At 46.6% G+C, this 21827-nt stretch overlaps 2 protein-coding genes across 2 annotated transcripts in view; one reads left to right on the plus strand and one right to left on the minus strand.

Moving 5' to 3' along the window:
* LOC135909271 (acetylcholinesterase-1-like) overlaps positions 1 to 21827 on the minus strand; it is a 651651-nt gene that overhangs the window by 539959 nt on the left and 89865 nt on the right. The gene's annotated exons all lie outside the window — the stretch shown is intronic.
* The window catches only part of LOC135910208 (uncharacterized), a 67720-nt gene that overhangs the window by 170 nt on the left and 45723 nt on the right, over positions 1 to 21827 (plus strand). The gene's annotated exons all lie outside the window — the stretch shown is intronic.

Here is a 21827-nt window from a genome sequence, read left to right on the forward strand (position 1 = left end):
ACCCCTATCATTTGGCCTATCTATGTAGAAAGCGGCGTGCACAAATTAGCTTACGTGTCCTTACAAGTTGCTACGCTGAGGACATCAATAATTTGAGAAGGATAAAGGGAACATTACTGCCTACAGTATCGCACATATATATATATATATATATATATATATATATATATATTAGAGGAGTGATTATACTAAGCGATTTTTACTATATTCTTAAAGTTCCCTCGAGAAGCCTTCAAGCTCAAAATACTAAATTGCCACTCAAGTATTCGAACCTATTTGTTAACAGCAAATACGCTCGCTGTTGCAGGGGCGGGTAGTGCAAGTATTCCTTTGCCAAGTTCCCAAGTGACATATGTTTTACTTGAGAGTTTAGTGTAGTTGCTAATGACCCCTGCATGGGACAACAACGAGTCTGTAACACACAGGCCACCGGCTACTCCAGCCTTGAACTCTACATTTCCTATATTACACTTGCCATACATTCGAGCAGAAGGGCGGGGATAAAAGTCTAGAACAAGAGTTTCGCAATTTCTCCTTTTTCCACGCTAAATCTTGTAGAGGCTTGCAGCTTTCTAACAGAGTGATGGCGTAGACAAGATTAGTGCGGTGAACCTTTGCCCACGAACCTGCTTGGCGGTGTAGTGTGCGGTAACCGAGTCAGAATTTATCACGTGGTCGTTAGCATAAAAAATAATGAAACTCAGCTTAAGCGCACGTACAAAGCGAGAGCACCGCGACATCCACTACTTGGCTGTGCGCCTTGCAAAGCGAGAGTGCTGCTTCAGACACGGTTGCGGAGACTTTCAATCGCATTGTTCTGTCGTCTCGGGTTCACTACTGCTGCGAAGCTGCAGCACTGCTGCAATCACTCTCTTTCTCTCTCGTCCTCTTGCGTTATTTATTCTCTTGCGTCAGCTTGTTCCTCCTTCGGCGTTCCGCCTTTCGCCCACGCTCCAGATGGCCGTGGCTCACTCCCGAGGCGGGTAAGAAACTAGCGACGATTGCTTCAGTGACTGGGATTAAGCGAGTCGTTGCACCGCGAACAGCTCCCACCGCCTTTCCCCATCGTGACATCGGCGTAAGCTGCGCTGCTTTGGCGCTGGGGGACCCGCTGTCTTGATGGCAGCGGCGCATTGCGCTGGGTCTCCGTCCATTCCACCTCATTGTTTCTTTGCGCTGTCTTCTTCCTTGCCTATATTTGTACACTTACTGTAAACGTAACCCCGCTTAACGCTTGCATAGTTCTGCCGCGTTGTGAGCAGATACGGAATTTTTACTACCAGCTGGGAATTTCAACCTGAGCTCCCAAACATAACTTCGTATTAAAGGTTAGTGTCATAGAAAATTAAGCAACGTATATAAGGCACGCACACGCACACACGCACACACACGCACGCACACACACAAGCACACGCTGAACAAGAAGGAGAAAACAACTACGAGGCCGGTATTCTTGGTGAAGTAAAAAGACAATAGTTTCCAGATGGTCTGAACTGTTTATAAGCTAAAGACAGAAATTACCAGCGTAAAAAAAGATACTAACACCTCCACATTAAATTTCCTTCAATATTCGCATCTGATAAAACTGCGCCCACATTCAACGTCCACATCTGAAATCCACATTTCTGTGGGTTTCAAGAAGAGTAACGCACGCTCTAATGGAAATTCTAAATGGGATGGTAGGTGCGTGCGTGAACGAACAAGCCTTGGCATTTTAATTAGGGTGGTAAAAAATGAAAAGAAGGAAAATAATACCACGTCTCTGCAAGGAAAAAATTAAATTAAGAACGCAGTTCTGTCAGCGCTCGGAACTACCACCTATTATTTAATGCGGCGTTGTTCCTGTTTTTCTCTGTGCTTTAATTTGCCCTGACGAGGTGGCCCAATGTATAAACTGACACAGAACGATCAATTTTACACTCCCTATGTCCACCTGTATATTAATCAGCAAAGGAAACTGCCTGAACTAAAATAAAAGGAAGCAGCTCACCCCATGTCTTGCGCCCGAGAGCCTTCCATGAAAGGTAACCAGGAAACTTAAACGAAATGCGGTTCTCATGAAGAAATAGGCAGAACAGAATATTGTCCAGTGTCGACGAAAGTGCGTTAGGATAGAAAAATTCACAATCGCACATGTTTCTTAACGACGTTGCTGAGGCAGGATTGCTGGTACAAACAAAGAGCTTGATTTATAAATGTGCTGCGCAAGCTGCACTAGAAAAAAAAAAAAGAAAGAGAACAGGACAGAGCGCAGAACACAAACTTTATTTCATGAGAGAGAGAGGGATATACGCAAGGCAGGGATGTTAATCAGCCAAGAGTCCGGTTGGCTACCCTGCACTGGGATAAGGGAAATAGGGAGAGAAAGGAGAGAGAGAGAGAGGGTAAAGAGACGTGCACGGACAGTACTTGAGTCAAAGCCGTTCGTGCAAACCAGACGTTTTCAGAAAGCACAAAAGTGCCTTCACTGCCTTCTCAGCATATATGATTGGTGGGGACAGTGCTCTAGTACTGTCTGTTCACTCAGACGACGATCATCTAGTTTCCTCAATGTGTTGTACAAATATTGCGTTTGTGCTTGAAATTGGAGACTGGAGCACAGTAAGCGGGTAATGCTCTCTTCGCATCCGCAATTATCACATGCAGGACTATCAGCCATTTCAATTAGTGCTGAATATGCTTTCGTGAAAGCAACTCCCAGCCATAACCGACACAGAAGAGACGCTTAGCGTCGGTGCAGTCCGGCCGCAGGTCTGAGTTGCAGTAAAGGGTTTAGTCTGCGCAGTCTGGTGCACCTTGTATGTGCGGTGTCCCACTCAGCTAACAAGAGTGTGAGTGCTAGAACGCAAAGCTGTCTCGAAGCGTCTGTCCCTGAGAGAGGAATGGGGGCGCAGCGGTCTTCTTCGTTTGACATCCGAGTTGCCCTATCTGCGTCATCATTTCCTGTGGTACCGCTACGGCCTGGTATCCATCGAAAACTGATATCATGGTCTTTTTCTCTCAAGCGATGGATGACTCCCACATTTCGCCCGTCAATTTATCGTGAGTTCCATGTCGGCGATATAATGACTGTAGAGATTGTAAGGCCAGCCTTGAATCGCAGAAGACTGGGCATTTTTCAGGACTCTCTGTGTTCATCACATGAAGCGCATCGCGGAGAGTCGCGAACTCTGCAGCTGTAGACGTAGTGATGGCAGAAGTCTGGAACCGTTGGCTTATTGTCCTTGTTGGTATAACTACAGCGCCACCGGACCTGGTTGGTGTAGTTGAGCCATCAGTATAGACCTATATGCAGTAGCTGTATTTATCGTATAAGAGGAACAAAGTTGCTTCTGTACTGATGACGGCAAGTCAGAGTTTTTCTGAAGCTCTGGGATTGTGAGATTTACATGAGTACAGCTCGTACACTATGGAGGAATCGAAGGTCTTGCAGAAGGCGTTTACCTTGAAGTAAAAGAGGCGCGGTGCGTGAAGACAGTTGTAGTGAATGTCTTGTTGGGTCTTTCTACATGGAGACTCGCGAGGTTGTGGATGGGGGTCCGGACGAAGTGTCGTATGTGCACACGCATTGTTTCAACGGCAATGTGTGTCCTGGTAGTGTTCTCTTGAGTGATTACAATAACTTCTGCTGTGGACGCGCTCCGCGGTGACCAAGGCATATCCTGAAGACTTGTACTTGGATACCTTGGATTGTATTCAGGTTAGTTCTGCAGGTGTTGGAGATGACCGGTACGCTATACCGCAGGAATCCAATAAAGAGAACCCTGTACAGTTGCAGCATAGATTTTATCAACACTCCCTAGGTCTTTCCTTCTAGGAGCCTAAACATATGGCAAGTTGCCGTCAGTCGTTTTTTTTCACGTAATTTACATGAGGGGTCCAAGAGAGATTTCTGTCAATAACCACCCCCAAAGCTATCTTTACTTGTGCTACATGAGATCAGCTGTTCGTCGACGAATATCACGTATGTAGACATTTTTCCCCGGTAAATGCCACCACTGCGCACTTTTTACATGATATTTGAAGCCTTTGTTCCCGAAGGTACGATGACGTTAAAGTGCCTGCCTTCTGAAGCCGCAGCGCGAAGCTGAAGTCGTGTCACACCCGACGTCCAAATACGTATGCCGTTGGCTAGATGGAGAGCCGCACGGTGCTTGGAAGGATGAAGGCGAGTCCAATGAGTGTTAAATTGAAGATCGTTGGGCTCAGTACTCCAAACTGAGGGACCCCACGGTTACTGTAACGCTGAGAGGTTGGGCCATCCTGGGTAGGAAAAATGATCTCCTTTGTAGGTATCTGCTAATCCAGAAGTAGATCTTGCCGCCAAGTCCTACTGCCTCTAAGGTGCTGAAGATCTATTCGTGTGTTACGTTATCCTACGCACCCTTGACATCAAGAAACAGGGCAGCGATAATCGCTTGTAGGCTTTCTGGTGCTGGACGTACGTCAGCAAGTCAATGACGTTGTCTATGCAATGACGGCCACGCCTAAAACCTGCCATTCGTCTGGATATTCCTCGTTATGTTCGACGTATCATTCTAATCATGCTAGAACCATTCTCTCCATTAGTTTTCCGATGCGGCTGGCAAGCGCAATCGGTTGGTGTGATGTAATGTTTACAAGCGACTTTCCAGGTTTGAGTAGTGGATCTAGGCGACTAGTCTTCTATTCCTGTGCAACTGTACCTCTCTGAACAGGAGCTGTTGAATAAGTAAAGAAGCACTCTCCGGGCCGCTTCACCAAGATTACATAGGACACGACAAGGTTATACCGTCGGGTTCTGGTGGTGATGAACACTTACACAAGGCAAGTACAACTTCACGTTTGTCGATAGTGAAAGGACTGGCCATGCGGGTTTCGCGTGAAATGGGTGAGTGGTCCAGCGTCGATGTTCCAGCGGTACTACTTTCGCCAGCAATCCTCCTGCAGAAATCGTCAGCGATGTCAACCTCTCTGCATTGTTGGTAAATACGTCAGACTAAAGTTTTCTTGGATCCAAAGACTTGCAGAATGACAGCCGCCTTTGCGATGCAAGTTTGTCCATGCGACGCTGATTTTTTTTTTTAGTTCATCTGGCTAATCTCAAGCCATGTAGCGACTTCGTGCGCCTATATCCTCGTTCTGCATGGCGACGTATTGCACGAAGCTTCTCTAATTCAATGTCGTATTCGGTGCGTGCATATGTTCACGAAAGCGAAAGCGTGGCAGCCTCTAGAGCACCCTTTATAGTGTGCTCTAGGCTAGTGGATAAGGCCTCACGACAGCCGCCTTCCACGATTGATTTGAGTATTGGCCACTCGATACACTAGGTGACGCCAGGTAACTTGGAGTCCGTCAGTCCTTCAATCCTAAGATAAATGGGGAAGTGGTCACTTCTCCGCGTTTCGATATCCCAAAATCACCTGGCCTTTTTGGTGAAGGAACGTGAAACAAAGGTGAGTTCCAGGCAGCTACTGAAGATAGTCTCACGCAGAAAGGTGGCGCTTCCGTCATTTAACAAACACAGCCCTTGTTCGGAGGCAAATGACACTAATCTTCTGCCCCTCCAGTTTACCTTAGAGCTTCCCCTAAGATAGTGGTGGGCATTAAAGTATCCAGTCATCACGAAAGGATGTGGCATCAATACAGTGAACTCTCACTTGAGTGAACTTCAAGGGACTGAAGGAAATAGCTCACATAACTGAAAGTTCACTAAACTGAATATTCACTAGACCAACATAAGAGGGCATACAGAGTCAAAAGTTTGAAGCACACTTCATGGAGCAAGAGACATGGCTGTCATAGTGCTAGAAATGTGTGAAATGGAATTTGTACATATCAACAAGTACAAGGCTCATAACAGTTATAATGCTGCCTTTCTCTCACTTAGAAAAAAATCTATAATCTTCTTCTGCACTTGTACTTTTAATGCACAGGAAGTAATAAAACTGTCCAAGAGTCACTGTTTTTGTACAGTTCTTCTGGCACAGCTTGCTGTTGAGACACAAAGTCTCTCAACTTTCCAATATACCCTACAACCTCAGCTAGAGTTATAGGGCTTGAAACTGGCTCGGCAGTTGCCTCTTCTTCGCCTCTTCTTCGAAAGAAAGAGACGACGACCATGCCACGACTAGCCGGTGGAAAAAAAAACACACCACGTAGATTGTGGTGTGACAGATCGCCGCTTTGCTCTTGCGGCGTTGTAAGCGCCAGCGATGTTACTTTGTTCATGGCCCCCGAGATCACATGCTTACTTGTTTTACAATATAGCAACAAGTGCTTACATAGCACTTGTTGCTATGTTGCCTCATGAAGAAAGCTTCAGTATTTGCCATTACCTGGATTTGGACGAACTGCGGTGAGCAGCCGAAACTCCTTGCAATGGAGCGCCGAATGCCCACCATTGTTACTCCTTACAGATAGATTGTGCTCTCACGTGCGATCATTAATGCAGCGCCCGGTTTGCCCGATGTGCCCTCTCCCACAAGATAACAGAATACGGTAAACGACCGCGGATACACAATTCGTGAAAAATGTTGCATGCTTCTTTGCGCATTCAGACTTTTTTCTGTTTGGACATTAGTCAGCAAATCTGTCCTGACTTGCAAGGTGCTGAAAGCGCAGAGTTCACGCAGTACTTGCTCGCGACCTTCATGATATTGTTGGAGACATTATGCATTTTTGCTAAAGTAGCAAAACAAAACAAAAACACATTTAGTATCGGTAACCTGCTCGCGAGTGCCGGCTAGCCCTTTCTAATTTGCTCGGTAAACATGCGAAAAAAGGAAAGTCGCAAGCAGTGACATGGTGCCGTGAAGCGAAAAGGCACACGCCGCGTTTCTAGCGGTAGCGCACAGTGCAGCCGCAATCAGGTTCTGCTTCGTAACACTGGCCAGGTGGCACGCAGGAAAGCTGGACGTATTGTTGCTATGTAAAATGACACGTTATATTCAGAAGCGCTTCTCTTTGATACCTCTATATATCTCGTAAGGATTCTTCAAAGTTCTTTAATTACCTTCAGATGCAAGTGGATGTAAAAGATATAAGGTCTCATCATACATTTAGATTACTTTCTGTATAGTGGTGTTATTTTTGAATTCACTTGTTACTTACGCTTATGTGTTTTCTGGTAAAAGCTTACCGCCCGTGCAGTGTAATCACTGCGCTTGCAATCTCTTCGTGCATCATATTCGCCTTAATTACTTTTTTAATCAGTTCACTTTCCAACATTGCCCCTTTATCGTTAATAAATGCTCCAACTGTTTCCCAAATTCTGTAATATACGTGTCTGTTACAAGATCCGCGAGTGAAAGGAGAGTAACGAGTGAAACTTCATAGGAGCTCTTGCGGGAATTATAAATTTCCTCCGCTGGCTTTACAGCGTAAATATTGCTCAGCACAAACCAAAATGACTACACAGGATGCAAATTGTATTTTGACTGCAGATTATGATTTTGGCTGTTTTGAAAACGAGGCTACTTGGTAACGACATGGCGGTAAGGGTGTAATTTCTTGCGCTGCTAGAAATATGCACGTGAATGGTGCAAAAATGTTAAACAACTGTGCGTGAGTTTGTTTAGTCTTTCTGTCTGTCTGTCTGTCTGTCTGTCTGTCTGTCTGTCTGTCTGTCTGTCTGTCTGTCTGTCTGTCTGTCTGTCTGTCTGTCTGTCTGTCTGTCTGTCGGTCGGTCGGTCGGTCGGTCGGTCGGTCGGTCGGTCGGTCTGTCGGTCTGTCGGTCTGTCGGTCTGTCGGTCTGTCGGTCGGTCGGTCTGTCGGTCTGTCGGTCTGTCGGTCGGTCTGTCGGTCTGTCGGTCGGTCGGTCTGTCGGTCGGCCGGTCTGTCGGTCGGTCGGTCGGTCGGTCGGTCTGTCGGTCGGTCGGTCGGTCGGTCGGTCGGTCGGTCGGTCGGTCGGTCGGTCGGTCGGTCGGTCGGTCGGTCGGTCGGTCGGTCGGTCGGTCGGTCGGTCGGTCTGTCGGTCTGTCGGTCTGTCGGTCGGTCGGTCTGTCGGTCGGTCTGTCGGTCGGTCTGTCGGTCGGTCGGTCGGTCGGTTGGTCGGTCGGTCCGTCCGCCAGTCCGTCTTTAAGTGAGTGCGTGTGCGTGCGTGCACATGTTTCGTTCACGCTGTAATTTCTTTGAAAGTTCGATATTTTTTAATCACTGGCCGGAGTATAAGGAACTGAAGTCCCTACGAAGCAGCCATATCTGTTTACATGCATCTAAGAAAAAAATGGTCTTTGGTGCAGATCTATACGACGTTCAGTTCGTCAATAGGTGTTCATGGCAGAACTGTTACTGACAAAGAGAATTGCAAAAGCTTGAGATGGATGTATCGCATGCATAGGCGCCCATGTATGTTTAAAAATCGGACTACAAACTCAACCCTTACTATTCCCCGTATGTCTCCGTGTGACCGCTTTCTTCAAATACAGACACTTTTCACAGGGATCCCGTGGGCGCTGCCATGTTTGATCACGTGGTGGCTCGTTATTGCCTGGTGCAGCTCTGCAAACCTGTTTCAGCGGATTTCGTATAGGGTAACTGGGAAGACGACACGAGGCTTTGCTCACAGCTTCAGAGGACATGTAAACGCTTTCCAAGCTCATTACGCTTTGTCCATATGGCGCAGGCAACTCATACCGTGCTTGTACTAAACTCAGTTCTCAAAATATATTAAAAGCTGTGCAAACTTCCCGCTTATGAATTGAATCGGGATCAGTGTGTTTTTCTCTTCGCTCTTTATTTGACAAATCCTTTGAAGCAGCGCGGCTTGTCACGTTCCTGACTCAGTCATGTACCTCACTGTGGTCACTATCTAATTGTATATTTTCTTCATGATCGTTTGCGTGTGTGCTCAGTTGTGGTGGATTTGTTCTTTCCTGCGCACAAGGCTTGTAACGTAGATGTTCTGTAATTTGTAATAACTTGTAGCAAAGATGTGTTATCCATGGTCACTCGCTTACTCTGCGAACCGTCACGAAACATTCACTTTAGGACATTTCTTTTCTGTCAGTGTAGTTCCCGTCACCCATGCTTCGGCCCATTAATTCAAGTTTGCACCTGTTCGCTTGTTCTTCATACGTTATTAATAGCGTGGGCGTAAGTTTGCATTTCAGTTGAGGTGGATGTGTGTTGATAATGGTGCGAGAATCTTACTATGCCAGGAAGCGGTGCCACCCTTTGTCACTGTGTAAGGAGTGGTACTCACTCTTGCCGACCTTCCGGGGTTGAAGTCCTTTCCTTGGAAATTAGTGATAGAACACTGGAAGATGAGTGATCTTCATTTATCCTCGAGGAAAACCGTGCACCGCTAAGAGCCGGCAACACAGGAAGCCCTTAGGTAGCAGCGGACCGTAAACTTGTACACGTAGATTCATTCTATTGCTTAACATGGCGGCCACAATTTTTGCAGCCAACTACCGCACGCGTCTTCACTCTACTGCTCCCCACTTTGCAGCATAAATGCAGCACAGTGGTTCAGCGAACACCCCGTTGGATTTCCGGCAGTGGATAGCGCAGAAGCAGAACAGAAGCGGTAATGGTTACGTATTCATGCGCTTTTTCGCTCAGGAAACATACGCCCCGTCGCCCAAAGCGCCAGCTCGTTTCTCTAAAGAAAAGTGCTCCGCGAATAGGCTCTGTAATGGCCCCGAGTAGAAGTTGAAAGTATATATATATATATATATATATATATATATATATTGTTGCGTGCGAAGGAGACCGTTTGTAACCCTTACGGATGAAGGGGACCGTTTACTTTAAGTCGCGGAGGTGAGCGCAAGAGCAGTCAGCTGGTTCATCAACTGAGCGTTGTCCTCTTCTTCCTTCCTACCCCCGGGACCGCAAGCACGTTCACTGGTCTTCGTTTTCTTCATGCGTAACATTCCTCTCGTCGCAGACGAAGCCCGCCGGGCGAGTAAATCCATGTGTCTTGACGTGAACAATTTCAAGCGGGCGACATGGACCACTTGTGTCTTGGCAGCTCTTCTACCACTCGCCGTGAGGCGAGCTGTGTTATACGTGACTTCCGTGAGTCTGTCAATAATCACAAACGGTCCATCGTAGGTGGCCAAAAGCTTTTGGCATAACCCGCGTTTCCGTACTGGAGTCCACAGCCAGACTAAATCACCAGGGCGATAGGTTACCGGATGGTGGCGAATGTCGTAGCGTGCTTTTGATCTGTCCTGCGATGCCAAAGTGCGCAAACGAGCAATACGACGAGCTTCTTCGGCGAGGCAGAGAGTCTCGGCGACAGTGGGATTTTCGTGACTGCAGAAGGGGAAAACAGTGTCGATTGTGTACCGGGGTGGCCGTGCGTACAGCAGGAAGAAAGGGCTATAGCCGGTGGTCTCGTGCTTGGCGGTGTTGAACGTGTACGTGATAAAAGGCAGTACGTCATCCCAGTTCTTGTGGTCGGATGAAACGTACATAGATAGCATGTTCACAATTGTTCGGTTGGTGCGCTCCGTAAGCCCATTCGTTTGTGGATGGTATGGTGTCGAGTGACGCAAGTGGGAATCACACAAACGAAGCAGCTCCTCTACGACGTCTGCTGTGAATTGTCGTCCACGGTCGCTGATGATCACGCGAGGCGGACCATGTCGCAGGATCACATATTGCAGCAGGAATGTTGAAACGTCAGTGGCAGTTGCGGAGGGCACTGCCGCCGTCTCGCAGTAGCGTGTGAGGTAGTCGACGCAAACAACTATCCAACGGTTTCCCTTGGCTGATTTCGGAAATGGGCCTACGAAGTCAATGCCCACTTGTTGGAAAGGCGTGCTTGGAGGCGGGATCGGCTGCAGAAGACCTGCTGGAGCAGTAGATGGCCGTTTGTGGCGCTGACACTGCATGCAGCTGGCCACATACGTCTCAACAGATTGTCGCATTCCAGGCCAATAAAAGCGTTCCTGAATCCGGTAGAGCGTCCTCGCCGAACCTAGATGGCCAGTCGTAGGGTCGTCGTGCATAGCACTCAGAATCGCTGTGCGAGGGCTCTCCGGCACCACTAGGAGAAAACGTGCGCCAGTGCTGGAAAAGTTCTTCTTATAGAGGAGTCCATCACGTACACAGAAATGGTTTGCTGTCGTCGAGGCGGTCGTAGCGGTGAAGAGCGGTGTTAATTTACCGTCTTTTCGCTGTTCGGTTTTGAAGCAGTCGACGTCTGGAAAACGCGGCGACACAGAAGCCACGAGGTGATCGAAGTCGTCGGCGTCACAGTCCGTAGTACTAAGTGGCATACGCGAGAGACAGTCCGCATCAGCGTGTCGTCGACCACTCTTATAAGAGACGGTGAAGCTGTATTCTTGCAGTCGGAGCGCCCAGCGCGCAAGGCGGCCACAAGGGTCACGAAGATTCACAAGCCAACACAATGAGTGGTGGTCGGTGACCACTGTAAAGGGGCGTCCATACAGGTAAGAACGAAACCGCTGAACCGCAAATATTACCGCGAGGCATTCTTGTTCCGTCACAGTGTAATTCTGCTCGGGCCTACTTAATGAGCGGCTTGCATATGCGATCACGTGTTCGCGGTCACCGTCGCGTTGAACTAGGACGGCACCAATACCTATGCCACTGGCATCTGTATGGAGTTCTGTCGGAGCTGAAGGACTGAAATGTTGAAGAACCGGTCGTGACGTCAGCAGGAACTTCAACTGACGAAAAGAAGAGTCACACTCCGGAGTCCACTCAAAGGGGGTGTCCTTCCGTAGCAGGCATGTCAGCGGATACGCAACGTCGGCGAATTTAGGAATAAATCGGCTAAAATAGGAACAAAGCCCCAGAAAACTACGGAGCTCCTTGACACAGCGCGGTGCACTGAACGCTTCAACGGCTGCTGTTTTCTGGGGATCAGGGCGGATGCCATCCTTGTCGACGAGGTGCCCAAGCACAAGGGTTTGGCGATCTCCGAAGTGGCATTTCTTAGAGTTTAACACTAGACCAGCGTTTCTGATGCAGTTCAGGACAATATCCAGACGCGAGTTGTATTCGCTGAAGGTGCGGCCAAAGATGACGACGTCGTCGAGGTAGCACATGCAGATGTTCCACTTCAAGCCACGCAATACAGTGTCCATAAATCTCTCGAAAGTTGCCGGAGCGTTGCACAATCCAAATGGCATCACATTAAATTCGAAGAGCGCGTCAGGGGTTACAAAGGCAGTCTTCTCCTTGTCGTCAGGATGCATCGGAATTTGCCAATAGCCGGATCGTAAATCTACTGAGGAAAAGTAAGACGCGGAATGAAGGCAGTCTATTCCGTCATCAATACGTGGGAGTGGGTACACGTCCTTTTTTGTTACATCATTCAAACGGCGATAGTCGACGCAAAATCTCCAAGATCCATCTTTTTTTTTAACAAGAATCACTGGAGCTGCCCACGGACTTGCTGACTCTTGTACGACTCCCTTTTTAATCATTTCTTGCACTTGTTCGTTGATAATCTGGCGCTCTGATGGTGAAACACGATATGGCTTTTGTCTAATCGGATTTGCCGAACCCGTGTTGATGGTATGGCGCGTCCGAGACGCAGGGATTGCAGGTATATTGTCCTTCTGCGCAAAGTCGAATACCGAAACGTGCTTCGAAAGCACACCCACTAACGTTCGGCGTTCACTCGTGCTGAGCAATTTATTTACCATCGACAAAAGGGCCGTTTCCGAACTGTGGCCATCAGGTTCTTCCGGCACATCTGTAAGTTCAGCCACTGATAAGGACGCGTGTTCCCTGGCGAAGGCTAATTTCATGCCATCTGATAGTATAACGGGCTCCTTAGAACAGTTTACGGTCCATAAGCCAGTGCGTCCACCTTTGATCGACACCACACAATGTGGCACCAACACATTCTTCTTCATACAGTTAAAGTGCATCGGTTCTACGGTAGCTTCGAAGCAGTCGGAATCGGCGCCGCAACAGACAACGGGAACGCAAACGGTAGATGATGCAGGTATGACCGTATCACCACAAACACACAGTGCAGTTTCGCGATCTACAGGGTTCTCCAGGAGTCCTGATGGAATCCTACCACTTAAGAATACTTTTCCTGTGCGGCATTCGACAGTAGCACCACACTCCCGCAAGAAGTCCATGCCGAGAATAACATCATGAGTCGACCGAGGAATAATTACAAACTCTGTCGTAATAACATGGCCTCCCAAAAATACGTCAGCACTACACACACCAATAGGTCGCAATGGCTCACCACTCACTCCACAGAACTTTGAATCTTCGTCCCATTTAAACAAAACCTTTCGCCCTAACACGTGTTTAAACGAGACACTCATGGCGGAAATTGTTGCGCCTGTGTCCACCAGAGCCATCACAGGGACATTATCTACAAGCACGCGCACTTTGTTTTTCAGCATCAACACAGGAGGTATTTCTGTCAGTAGCACGTCTCCAGCGACCTCACCTCCATCGGCCGCGCTAGCTAGTTTTCCGGTGACGAAGGGGACGTGGTGCGATGCCGCGGTGAGGGAGAACGGAGAGCACGACGTTGCGGTGGGGGTGTCAAACTCCTGTCAGCTGCCGGGGAGCGATTCCGGGAGCTGCTGAGCCAATACTCGTCGCCAGATGATACGTGTGCTGGCCACGGGGCAACGTGTGACCGTTCGGAGGGCCGAGAAAACTCTGAGGGCTGGCCATACCACGTGGTCATACGCTGGTTGCAAAACCGCGATATATGACCTGGGACACCACAGGAATAACACACCGGGAGAGGTCGAAACCTTGGTTGTTCGTCGATAAAGCGGATATTATCATTTTCCCGCGTGTAGTGGGTTGGTTCGTGGCGTGTGTCACGACGATACATCGGGCGTCGAGTAGGCGTGCGTTGAGCGCGTTGGTCATAGCGCGGAGTCGGAGGGCGTGTTGTCATCCTCGGCTGTGGGGCTGCGCTGTACTCTACGGCCGCTGCGGTAACCATCGGTTGCCAAGGGGACAAATGTGGCGTCGTCATAGCCTCACGTGACGTGTACACGCCATGGTGGTCAGCAGTTGAATGCAACTCCTCGCGGCGGGAAAGTTCCTCGCGGACGATCTGTCGGATGGTGGAAGGAAGGTCGAGGCAAGGACTCGTGTCCACACTGGCAACCGTCGTCACGTTTGCCAATCGACCAAACTTTCGCGCAATCCGACGCATCTTGAGCGTTTCAAAAGTTCTGTAGTGCCGAATGACGTCAGACACAGAACTGAGGCTCTCCTTTCCAATTAGAAAATTGTATACATCCTCAGCCACTCCTTTCAGCAAATGTCCGACTTTATCTTCTTCTGACATACGAGCACTGACCACCTTGCACAGCTTTAATACTTCTTCGATATATGTTGTGCATGTCTCACCTGGTAGCTGCGCCCGTTGAGACAGTGTCTGCTCCGCACGCTTCTTTTTGGCGACTGAGTCCCCAAAACAAGCCTTTAGCTCGTCCACAAAATGTTCCCACGTCGTAAGCGCGTCCTCGTGGTTTTCATACCACACGAGGGCGGTATCGGTCAGGGAGAACACCACATTGGTGAGCTGAGCGGTTGCATCCCACCCGTTGGATTTGCTCACTCGTTTGTAGTGGACGAGCCACTCGTCGGCATCTTCCCCCGCTTTGCCTCCGAAGGTGGGTGGAACTCGGTAGTATGGCAGTGGACTGCTAGGCGCTGCCCTCGGAGTGGCTCCTTCTTCTGGCATGTCGAAGATGGTCACGGCTGATGGCGGGAGGCCGGCAAGTCGACGGCTTCGACGAAGCTGCGGCAGTGATGGGTCCGCTGTTGTGAGCGATACCCGGCACCTCCACCACTTTGTTGCGTGCGAAGGAGACCGTTTGTAACCCTTACGGATGAAGGGGACCGTTTACTTTAAGTCGCGGAGGTGAGCGCAAGAGCAGTCAGCTGGTTCATCAACTGAGCGTCGTCCTCTTCTTCCTTCCTACCCCCGGGACCGCAAGCACGTTCACTGGTCTTCGTTTTCTTCATGCGTAACAATATATATATATATATACATATATATATATATATATATATATATATATATATATATATATATATATATATATATATATATATATATATATATATATATACAATTCTTGATTAACAAAATCGAGAGAGTACAGAATTTCGCTTTGCGTTTTATTTATTCTGTTTACTCCCATCACTCTAGTGTCAGCAACTTAAGACATAAGACATAATATCTAGCTTAACATTTATATACCAACTTTATCACGAGAACTTTAAGCTATCATGGGAACGATATCTTCACGATCCTTTCAAACGATCAGAAAGGACGCACCACAGTAAAACTATTAGACAGCCAGTCAGCCGCATCAATGTTCGCAAGTCCTCTTTATTTCCTCGCGCAATGTATTATTGGAATATGTTATCTGAGGAGGCAGTGAACTCCGCCTCATTGGAATCATTTGTTCAATGTATTAGTAAAATCAACTTTTGTTGAAATTCCAGTCCAAGTGGGGTACACTCTGAGTTGATAATATCACCTTGCTCGAGTATTCATCTATGTCCAGTGTGTTGCCATGTTTGTGCACTTTTGTATGTATTATATCTTTGCAATTAAGTTGGGGTGCCAAATTGCCGTACGAAATGTTATCACGAAGCCTTTGTTCCGAAAATCAGCATCGAATGGAATCACCTGCCTACTTCAGTCGTTTCACTCCCAGTACACCTGCATCTAGTAAAGCAATGAAGGGGGCTAGTTGGTGAACGTTCATGGTTATATTGCGCTCAGTTTTACAAAGACGATATTAAGAAAGGACAGGACGTGGACGGACGTAGCGCTACGTCCGTCCACGTCCTGTCCTTTCTTACTTTCGTCTTTGTAAAACTGAGCGCAATATAACCATGAACACCTGCATCCTTCAAATCTCTGCAACTGAAGAAAATTTGCAAGCAGGTATATCCGGTATATATATATATATATATATATATATATATATATATATATATATATATATATATATATAGTCTGTATATATATATATATATATATAGGTCTATGTATGTCTATGTATATAGGTCTATATATATAGACCTATATATATAGGTCTGACCTTATATATATATATATATATATATATATATATATATATATATATATATATATATATATATATATATATATATATATATATATATATATATATATATATATATATATATATATATATATATATATATATATATATAAGAGTGTCACATTCGTGAATCCACTACACACCTAAGAGCGTAACAATATATATATATATAGGCTATGCTTTCATAAATATAGTATATGGAAAACTGATGCTATGCTATTTAACCTTCAAAGTTGCTTAAACCAAGATTGTGCTCTTCACCGAGTCATTCTTCAGAATTTTGAGAACTGCAGCGCGCAAATAAAATTAATTACACAGTTATTTCAAAGTGCATGCGCTTTATCCTATGTCTTCTCAGACTACTAAAAAGTGGCCACGGCGGCCGCATTTTGATGGGGGCAAAATGCGAAAACACCTCTGTACTCACATTTAGGTGCACGTTAATGAACCCCAGGTGGTCCAAATTTCCGGAGTCCCCCACTACGGCGTGCCTCATAATCAGAAAGTGGTTTTGGAATGTAAAACCCCATAATTTTTTTACTAAAGAGTGCAACATAACATTGTACAGTACCGAACGTTTTCTTTTTTTTTTCATGGAGCGTGAGTGAAGAGTAAAAAAAGAAAGCGCACTACAAATGAAACATTACACTTGATTTATAGGAGGCGTTGTTCGGCCCACTGTTGAATCCTTATTTATCCATTTTCCTGTGACCCATTTGCCCTGTTCAGACGCCACAAAACAGCACACAGTGCTGCAGCACAACAGAAAAACACCACAAAAAGCACTTTTGTTGCCTGAGCTTTTGCAGAAGAGAATCGTGCGGTGCATGTTCATCCGCTAATGACACCCAGTCAGTGTTGCTTTCCTACATACGTTCTTCAAAACCTATTGAGCGTCCTTTCCCATGTCGCTGGTAGTTGACGATTCCAATAATGTTTAAAACAGATAGCTTCGTTGGGTTCGTAGACCCATATTTTGGGGGTCGTCGGTCTGACCTTCACCGCAGGTACGAAGGCTCCGATTCAAAGCTCACGCGATCCCTCTCGAGCCCTCGCGCAACCATGCTGGTGGGTGCGTTCATCGCCGAATTCCAGCTACAAGCACAGCTTTTTGAGACACACGTGTGGTCGTGCGCGAACATTAGGGCATTCCAAAGGTTTGATCATACTCGGAAAGTACAGCCTTGGTATTCTTCTAACCCCGCGTGGAGGTTGCGGGAGAGGGCGTCGATGGTAGGACAGGAGGATGGGAGTCGTCTTTCACGCCAGGACTCGCGCCGCTCGAGATAACACATGTGTGACGAATCGGCTATACCTGTACAACCCCCTTAGATGTTTTCCTTGACGGCTCAGTTTTCTGCGTAATTGCGCAATCAAATAACACACGCTACCTGAATATACTCACGGATACAAATATACACCTTCAAACGCATCATTCCTTTGATAAAGCAAATAATTTCTAGAACAGTTCGTCTATTCGCTGACACTGGCAATCATCAACGAATGTTTCTGTACATTTCTTTCATTCATTCGCTGTCCGGGTGTCTCATGACAAGAACGAGGAATACCTCCTTATATACAGACAAAAATACTAGTTTTCTTTACGATGGAAAAAAACTAAGGTAGCTCCGAAAACTATAGAAGAACCGCTCGAATAGTTCGAAGTGGCTTCTGAAAAACGCGCCACTTCTTTTTTTTCCAAGTTTCATTGATTGTAGTTCACAGTAATTGAAAAAAATAGATTTATTGGGAGTGGGGCCACAATAACCCTATTCCATAACTTTTCTTGTATTCAAATCGACGAAACTGTAATAATATGAAAACATGAGTTATACTCATTGAAGGAACGAATCAGTGTAAAACTGAACAAGGGCGGAACCGCTATCCCGAGTGCTTCCCATTCAGTGTAAACATTAAGCGGGTGCGAAAGGGGTAGAGAAGGCACAAGGGTCTAAACATTTAGACATGCAGAGAGAAAATGAAATACATAAGCACGACTTTACATTTACAGAGCATACAGAAGCACTTGCACAAAATTGCAAGTCAGACGTGCGAGAGAACAGCGTTTATTTCCATGAGACTTTGGACTTTGTTCTGCTTTGGAAGGATCGCTACTCTGGAATGTATTAAATTCAATGGAACGCTTGAAATTGACGAATAATTTTACGTTCCTGGCACTTTACTAGAGAGAGAGAGAGAGAAACATAAGAAAGGGGAAAGGCTGGGAGGTTAACCAGATGGGTAGATCCGGTTTTCTACCCTACGCTGGGGAGAGAGGGGAGGGGGAGGTAAAGTGATAGCAAAGTAAAGATAAAGAAGGAAAGGAGCAGAGGCACACAGTCACAGTCAAATACTGTCACCATATACCGTCACCACACAGCACAGTAGCACTTGCAGCACTATAAACATCGGTTCAGGCTACAGCCGCTTGTCCAATTCTGTTGCCCTCAAAAAGTACTACGCACTACGCTGTGATGGTTTGTGATTTCGGCATTCTAAAATAAGAAGCTGTGTTTACTACTTTTTAATGAAGCCAAGTACGTTGTTACATATGTTGGGAACAATCAACTCGTTGCGAACATTAAATGCTCCTCAGCGCGGCTTGCCATAAGCACGTGTTAACTGTTGGTACTTTAAGAACAGCTTAGCGAACTAGATCAAAACCGTAGTTATACGTGTGACGAAAAAGACTAACCCCCGTATGCAGAGATGCAACTTAAGTCGAAGCACATGCTTGACTTGATTTAGATGACGCCTGGCGCTAACGTGCCCAAAGACGCTCACTGCGTTTCCTTCGGCGATAGGCGTCATTCCCGATAGGCGTCACTCGGATCAAGTCAAGCATGTGCTTCGACTTGAGTTGCATCTCCGCATACGGGGGTTAGTGTTAGGACACGAGGAACCAAATACCACAGACAAGCTGCTGACTGCCAACTGGATGTTAATTTGAAATTCTCCCGCCATTCCATACCTTCTTGAACATAGGCATGCGTACACCAGTCGCAAAAGAAACTGCAAATCAGCAACATCATAATCTTCCATCCAAAAAAGCTTTTTCAAGAGAGGGAGTGCTTAAAAATTTATCTCCTTCCTTTCCAATGTATTAAGCCTGTATTATTACCCTATGATTTTTTTTTCAAATATGGGAGTGTAGGAACACTTGTTAGAATGTCCTGCTAAATGACTCCCATAGCCTATATTTAGGCTATGGCTTTCATTGAAACACAGTCCCGTTTAATCTAAGTTTTTCCACAGCACAGTGGTATCTGATAGATAACGTTGCGCCTGCAGTCAGTGAAACAAGACCTACAATCTGTGGTGCACAGGGGCCTTTCGCGTGTACACGATTACATATTGAGGAAAGCTTGCACGGGGTACTGAAAAGCAAATTAATATTATTTCTATCGGAAACTTTCTTCAGATTATTTGACAACTTGAGCAAGTGTGGCACAACGTGCGCTGGTCTCATGTCTTTATTCTTTTCTTTCTGTGATGGTTCGGAATTTATTCTTTTTCCTTTCTGCAACACGGCTTCGCATGCTGAAGTGGTGACAAAACGGGGAAAGCCTGCGTTCTGTAATCGCACTTTCTGATTTAAAAAAACTTCGCTCGCACTCATGCTCACGCGAATACTTGGTTGCATGGTTGCATGCAACCATGCAACCTGGTTGCATGGTTGCTATGCCTCTCCTAATCAATTTAGGGTGTATGCTGTCATAGCGCAACGAGGTTTTCTCAGATCTGGGATGATATCCCCAGCATACATGCTCGTCCAAAGGAAAACAGAGATTAATATCGAGAAGCTATAAGAAAGTTTCAAAGAAAGAGCTCGTCAGCACAGTAGTAACCTAAAGAATGGCTATAGGAGTCATTTAGCTGGACATTGTAACAAGTGTCCGTGCACTCCCATATATAAAAGGGAAAAGAGAATGTAAGAGGGAAAGGGAAATAAGATAGGCCTATTACATTAGAAATGAAGGACACAAATGTGTAAGCGCTCCCTCTCTTGCATTATCGGGAAAAGAAATCGCTTTTTTGAATGAAAGATTATTATGATAATTTGCAAATGTTTTTGCGACAGGTGTATGCATGCTTATGCTGAAAAAGGTAAAGATGGCTGGAGAATTTCAAGTAAACTTCCAGTTGGCAGTCACCGCTTGTCTGTGCTATTTGTTTCCTCGTGTCCTTGTTTTTTTCGTGCTGTTCAACCTCACCTTTAGATATGAACCAACTAGCCCTCATCAAGATCTTAATAATAAAAAAAGATTTGTTCGTAGACCTGTGAAGCTTCCGCGCACTTTTTAGTCCAGTTAAACATGTTAGAGATATTTTAAAGAAATTTACTTACCACCTGCTAGATTTCGAGCATTCAAACCAATATAACTATACCTGGTAATATCTTCAAATATAACATATATTCGCATAGTTTTTAAAGCCTTGCATGGTGGGCAAGCCGGAAATATAACAGGCTAGTTTATTGAGATAACGTGGAAATTTAGCCTATTTAACAGGCTTTCATCGTGCGGAATGTCTTGAGCCGAGTTGAGTTATTAGGAAGCATGCGTGAATGTATATTCCATGATCATGGCATTAGGACTTTCGTGGGACTTCAAATCCTATGACTTCAAAGGAAAGGTTAGTGTCTTCAGTTGGCGCCGGCTACTCATCGTCATAGAGTAATCAGAAAGAAAATAGAAACACTGAAAGGTATTCGACCGCCCACAAGGAAATACGCACACATGCAATGATTGGCAAGCCAGCGAAAGCGACGCACTCAAACGAATCCTAGAACACGCGCAGGTGGACACAGTTTAGCCCCCTCCCCCCTCCCCCAAATATGTGTAAGAACAAAACTATCGTTCCATTTTTTTTTATATATCAAAGCATAGTTCCCGCATAAAGCACTCTGGCACATTGTTGTCGGCAGCCACAATCGCTTGACGTGACTCTTCCTTCGTAACCTCACCACACGTGCCTGACCGTAATCGCGCGCCAAACGACTGCTCTGCTCTCTCCCCTTGCTCCGGCCCCAGTCTAGACAATGCTGTGATCTCGATGCCCAAGGTCCCCCGTGTCGTTGAGGGCTAAGATCCACGGTACATTCTAATGACGGCATGACAAGAGAATGCGCCAGTGCGCGCATCCCAGCCGGAACAAATGGCGGCGCGTGGCTTCAGCCAGCTGCCTCGGCCAGCGTACGGGAGGCGGCTAGACTCGGTTGTCCGGGAGACGCCCGGACGCCGAACGTGTGGGCCATAACAAAGCGGGTGCAGGCACAGCCAGGTCGGAGGAAGGGAGGGAGGACTGCGCGAGCGAAGCCGGTGGCAGCCGCTGCTTCTCGCAGCCCCAGCGAATGCCTGGCCGCCCCCGGCTCGTCTCGACAGGCATAATTCTAAGCGGATTTCATATCACGTCCTACAGGCGACCCATTCCTACATGAGCCGTAATTGAACCGCGTTAGTGCGCGCCTGTCGATCGAGTGACGTAAGAGGTGAGTACACTGCAGAACTCCAGCGCACATCCCCGCCTCTCTCTGTGTGCTCACTCTCGTGCTTCGTGATTCTCTTTGCTCTCTCGAGCCGCGGTACCTAGCTCTTTATTGGCCCCGTTGTTTGTTCTGGTTCCTCCAGCACACGTACTTTCACGGGAGTCAAGTGGGTAAGGAGTCACGTTTAGTGTGGCTGAAGAAGCTGTCGATACAAAATCCTACGCGACAGAAATATTACTTGTTCTCTGCGCATATCTTCTTTAGTATTATTATTTGGTTGCAACGCCACATAGAGA

This window comes from Dermacentor albipictus, chromosome 1 (assembly GCF_038994185.2).
Source record: "Dermacentor albipictus isolate Rhodes 1998 colony chromosome 1, USDA_Dalb.pri_finalv2, whole genome shotgun sequence".
NCBI lineage: Eukaryota > Metazoa > Arthropoda > Arachnida > Ixodida > Ixodidae > Dermacentor > Dermacentor albipictus.